A 5,799-nucleotide genomic window follows, 5' to 3' on the forward strand; every position below is an offset into this window, starting at 1 on the left:
GTAACATAATACAAATCAATGGATCAATTTAACCATCGCTCTTTGTGTTTCATGATGCATATCACCGTTGATCTGATTTGGCTATATGATGCCTGTAATGTGTCTACTGCCCATTGGTGGTTAGTTATGTACACATTGTACTGCTGGGAGAATTAATGTTCCCCTGGTGCCTTCTAGTGGTGATAACTAGGTTCAGCTTAATTATCACAGATTTTTAAAGAACTCATGTTTATAGGACATCCACCACTCAGAATGAGCATTGGAAGAGATGGGTGAGAATGGAAGAATTTAAATTGGGCCAGATTACAGTAAAATTAAAACAACATCATATTAAAACAACACAATAGCAGATTTAAAGGTAGCCATCCTGCAGCAAAAAAACTTCAGGACCAGACTTCAAAGAGAAACTGCTGAGCTTCAAGAAGAACAGGAGGACTTGTGGCACCTTAGAGACTAACAAATTTATTAGAGCATAAGCTTTCGTGGACTACAGCCCACTTCTTCGGATGCATATAGAATGGAACATATATTGAGGAGATATATATACACACACAGACAGAGAGCATAAACAGGTGGGAGTTGTCTTACCACCTCTGAGAGGCCAATTCATTAAGAGAAAACAAACTTTTGAAGTGATAATCAAGCTAGCTCAGTACAGACAGTTAGATAACAAGTGTGAGAATACTTACAAGGCGAGATAGATTCAATGTTTGTAATGGCTCAGCCATTCCCAGTCTTTATTCAAACCGGAGTTGATTGTGTCTAGTTTGCATATCAATTCTAGCTCAGCAGTTTCTCGTTGGAGTCTGTTTTTGAAGTTTTTCTGTTGTAATATAGCCACCCGCAGGTCTGTCACTGAATGACCAGACAGGTTAAAGTGTTCTCCCACTGGTTTTTGAGTATTTTGATTCCTGATGTCAGATTTGTGTCCATTAATTCTTTTGCGTAGAGACTGTCCGGTTTGGCCAATGTACATGGCAGAGGGGCATTGCTGGCACATGATGGCATATATCACATTGGTAGATGTGCAGGTGAACGAGTCCCTGATGGTATGGCTGATGTGATTAGGTCCTATGATGATGTCACTGGAATAGATATGTGGACAGAGTTGGCATCGGGGTTCCATTCTATATGCATCCGAAGAAGTGGGCTGTAGTCCACGAAAGCTTATGCTCTAATAAATTTGTTAGTCTCTAAGGTGCCACAAGTCCTCCTGTTCTTCTTTTTGCGGATACAGACTAACACGGCTGCTACTCTGAAACTTTTGCTGAGCTTCAGTTCATCTGCAAATTTGACACCATCAGCTCAGGATTAAACAAAGACTGTGAATGGCTAGCCAAGTACAAAAGCAGTTTCTCCTCCCTTGGTGTTCACACCTCAACTGCTAGAAGAGGGCCTCATCCTCCCTGATTGAACTAACCTCGTTATCTCTAGCCTGACTCACTCTTGCTTGCATATTTATACCTGTCTCTGGAAATTTCCACTACATGCATCCGACGAAGTGGGTATTCACCCACGAAAGCTCATGCTCCAATACGTCTGTTAGTCTATAAGGTGCCACAGGACTCTTTGCTGCTTTTACAGATCCAGACTAACACGGCTACCCCTCTGATACTTAACATCATCTTAGAATCTCTCCGTGGCCATTTGTTCTTTTTTCCAAAAATGAATTTTTTATTGTTGTTTATTTGTTTAATTATTTGGGGGTTTGTTTTGTTTTTGTTTTTATTATTTTGAATCCGGCCCCTAACTCCTCTGGTCCCAATGCACAGAATCAGTCACTGCTTTGAGAGTAGCAATGCTAAGCATAACTTTTAAAGGTGCCGGCTGAGATGTGTAGGGGTGTTGTGGTCCAGTGACAGTAGTAGGGTAATGATCACCATGTAAAATCAATAGAATGTGTCTAAAGATTCTGGAGAGAGGGTCCGAGTCGGAAGTGGGAATGACAGAGATATGAGAGAAGGAAAATGAGGAGAGAAAGGAGAGGTCTCTCAGGCAGCAGACATAGTCTGAGTCACCTGTGCGCTGTCCTGGGACTAGAGGGAAATTCCCTTTTGTGGGATCAGCGCTGTCTGCAGTGAGGAGTCAATGAGGAAACTGATCTTGGTAGCGGAAAGCGACCTTGAAAACAGGCAAAGACAAAACTAGTTTGAGACTTGACATGATGGGAAGAGAAAGAACCAGGTAGAAAAATGTTACACCAGGAAGGATACATTACACTGCTAATTTAAAGTTCACAACCAGCCACAGACCGGAAGAGAATCATTTGCAACATGCAATTGCTACGATGGTTCACAGTATGCTTATACAACATTGAAAGTTTGATCAACATTGATTATTTATGTTGGAAATCATGTTGAAAAATAGGTTTCTGTCTTCCCCAATCTTCTAGCAAGGGCCCCATGTAATGCTGCTGCAATCAATCAAAAAACACCATCCTTCATAATAACATTACGATTTTTAAAGGGCAACATTTCAGAGGGTTAAAATTGGGATCCAGGGTAGAAGCGAGTGAGTAAATGCTTGTACTCTGCTTTGAAGCTGTAAAGTGCTGTATAAGGACTAAAATAATTGTTATACTCCAGGTGCACTAAGGGAACACTGCGGTCAGTGGTGGCACTGTGCCTGTGTATCTGTGTTACTGCACTGAGGGTTATGTTTGTCTTCAGTTCAGTTATTAGAAAAGATCATTTTAGCAGACACCTCCTTCTAAGATAAATGGTCATTTCCCTGGGAAGTTCATTCTGAAGTAAAGGTTTTAAATCAGTGATTAAGGAACATCATCGAATCTGCCTTTTTTGCCAAGAAAACCACAAACATTTCAGTAAAACATTTTTGTCCAGCTCAGTGGACTTCATTAGGGCTGCAACCCCCGCTCACACCCTCTAAACACCACCATAGGTGTTTAGACAGCCTACGGGAATGCAGTGATAATATTCATGGTTGAAAAAATAATAACGAAGGAGGATTGTTCATGTGTGCAGGGAATCTGGAAAATGTGTCCATGTAGGGAAGTTACTGTTTATTTTCTGAAAAATACACAGGTCATTTTTTTAAAGGGGGAAAAAAAAGGCCATCGGATTCTATTAAAGTGGCTGGGTGATAATGGGGTTGGCAGTTGTACCTCAGTTACTTCCTGTACAGCGCCTGCCCCTACTAACACAGAAACTGATTTCAGGAAGAATTTTAGAGAAATAAATCCAATAATCGGAAAACCCAATGGAAGGGTTCCACTGTGAGGATAATTCTCATTAGAAACTTTTCACCTCCATTCATTTAGATACAACCGCAGATGTTTCCTTCTGCTTCATACCAAGAAGGCTGCAGCACTAATGAGGTTTTTGCATTGAGTTGTATCACTGTGAGCGGGGTTGTATAGTCCTGCTGACAGTAGTAGTCACCTTCATCATCAGCCTGCACCCCACTAATGGTGAATGTGAAGTCGGTGCCGCTGTATTGACCACTGAATCGATCGGGGACCCCAGTGAAACGGGTGGCTCCGTTATATATAAGGAGCTTGGGATTTTGTCCCAATTTAAATAGATGTAGTTGCATATCGTTACTCATGGAGCTGGATGCCTTGCACTGAATGGTGACCGTCTCTCCTGGAAGCACCGTCACAGAAGCAGGTGTCTGAGTGATAACAATCTGCCCACTGGATTCTAGAAAAAGAGAGAAATAAAAACCCTTTCCCTGAATCTCTTATCAAAACAAATGGTGAGAAGTTCAATGAATGAAGAGAGCTGTGTTACCTACCTTCAAACACAGAGAACAGCAGCCAGAGCAAATGCATTTGTAAAATCATGTTCCTTCTAGATCAGTTTCTTTGACACTAATTGTTAAACTGCAGCACTGGTTTATAGCCACTGGGAAGAATTTTAGAATTTATTAACAGTCACGTATGGAAAAATATGTAAATCAGAGAATGGGCTAAATTATACCCAACAGCTTCCTGTGTGCTTCAGGGCTTTATTATCAGGAGGAAACAGTTGCATGTCAATCTTTCTCATTAAACATGAGAAATGTTAACAGGAGACGTGTGTGCACATTCCCAATGAATTGGAAATAATCCAGCGGATTTAGTGACTCTAGCTCTTTAATACTAAAACACTCTGAGAAATCCAGAGATGTTTACTGGAATTTTCTAATGTATATACAGTAAGAATAGACTGATATTTAATCATTAGGGATTTCCTATGATTTGCTTGCTTTAGTTAGGAAAATAAAAATTACAGGTTCTGATGATTTATTTCCCCAGGGGAATGAAATGATTGTGAAATTAGTAGAACTTGTCCAAAGTCCCACTGCAGGTCGGCAGTAGAGCCAGGAAGAGAATTCAAGACTCCCTAATCCAGAACAGAGCCTTATCCACAGCTGTTGTTTGTGTACAAGTCATTTTGCTCACGCAGTTTGACTGAGAGATAAGTGTATCTTTATGATCAGTGTGGGGTGTTCAGATAACATGGTGCTGGGTGCCAGGTAAGAACATGTATGCTGATAGAATTTGATTATTGGTTATTATTTTATAACACTCCCATATATGTTAGGAGCTTTACAGAATAGATTGAAAGACCTGGGTCTGGACCAGGACAGCTTGCAGTTTAGCATTGGAAAGATCCATTGATCTCTGTACATGAGAAAAAGACGTGTTACATTCATAGAACCCAACCCTGCAGTCCTGACTCCGGCAAAATCCCATATGTTTTGAAGTGGGGTGTGTTGAAGGCTCAGCACTGGTCTTCGAGGCATACGGCAGCTGGGCTCTGAGGTCCCACTTCCATGAAAGGGGGAACAGATGGAGCCTGTGCCCCGGAAGTGTGCCAGAGAGGGCAAAGAAAGAGACAGTACTAGAGCCTACCTAGACCAAGGGAAGACCCCTGGGAAAAACTTCCCAATGGTCAGAGTAGTTAAACACTGGAACAAATTACCTAGAGAGGTTGTAGAATCTCCCTTATTGAAGTTTTTAAGAACAGGTTAGCCAAGCACCTGTCAGGGATGGTCTAGATAATCCTTTGACCTGCCTCAGTGCAGGCGATTGGACTCCATGATCTATGGAGGTCCCTTGCAGTCCTACATTTCTCTGATTCCTGATTGGGTTCCAGCATGTGGGGCCCCAGTCCAGCACCTGGTCAATGTCCAACAGGGGAAGCTCATTCATCAATAAACAAAAAGCAACCTGGGACCAATTTCATAAGGGCTGAGACCAAAGCAGCTCAGATTATTAGGTTCATTGATCAGTATCAGTTACCTTATTGTCAGTTCAGTGTTGGAAGAAGGATGGTCTCATGGATAAGGCTGGGATTGGGACTCAGGAGATCAGGATTCAAGTCTCAGCTCTGCCACAGACTCATAGAGTGAGTCATTTGATCTAACTGTTCCTTCTGGATTTAAAAGCTATGAATTTCTCCATGATTTAGTTTCCATCCGTATAACAGGGATTGCAATGCTTCCTTTGTCAGCTGAGTAGATTTGGATTATCAACTGTTTTGGGCAGGACAGGCTCTTACTTTACTATCTGCATGTACAGCACCTAGCACAGTGGGGACTCTAGGTGCTGCCATCACAAAACAAGGTGAGAACCCTTTTGTAATTTTTCAGACTTCAGCATGAACTGTTGAAAGCTGGCCATGGGAGGGAATCTAGTTCCCAAAGGACAGGCAAGGCGTGCCCAGCTCTGCAGCCCATCTGCTGGTGCTGCAATCCCGGCCCCGTGGCTCTCAAAGGGAGCGGGACAACTACACAAAACCTCCACAGGGTTGGTAGCCGATGGAGTCATGTAACGAAGGTTCCCACCTCTGA

General features: G+C 42.2%; 1 long non-coding RNA gene across 1 annotated transcript; it reads right to left on the reverse strand.

Moving 5' to 3' along the window:
* Positions 1-444: 444 nt before the first annotated feature.
* Positions 445-3,848, reverse strand: LOC112059754 (uncharacterized). The gene is made up of 2 exons (XR_010601644.1): positions 3,757-3,848; positions 445-3,662 (listed from the first exon to the last, which is right to left on the reverse strand). It is a non-coding gene; the product is annotated as an uncharacterized LOC112059754 (long non-coding RNA).
* Between the last annotated feature and the right edge of the window lie 1,951 nt (positions 3,849-5,799).

Source organism: Chrysemys picta, chromosome 5, assembly GCF_011386835.1.
Source record: "Chrysemys picta bellii isolate R12L10 chromosome 5, ASM1138683v2, whole genome shotgun sequence".
In the NCBI taxonomy this organism is placed as follows: Eukaryota; Metazoa; Chordata; order Testudines; family Emydidae; genus Chrysemys; species Chrysemys picta.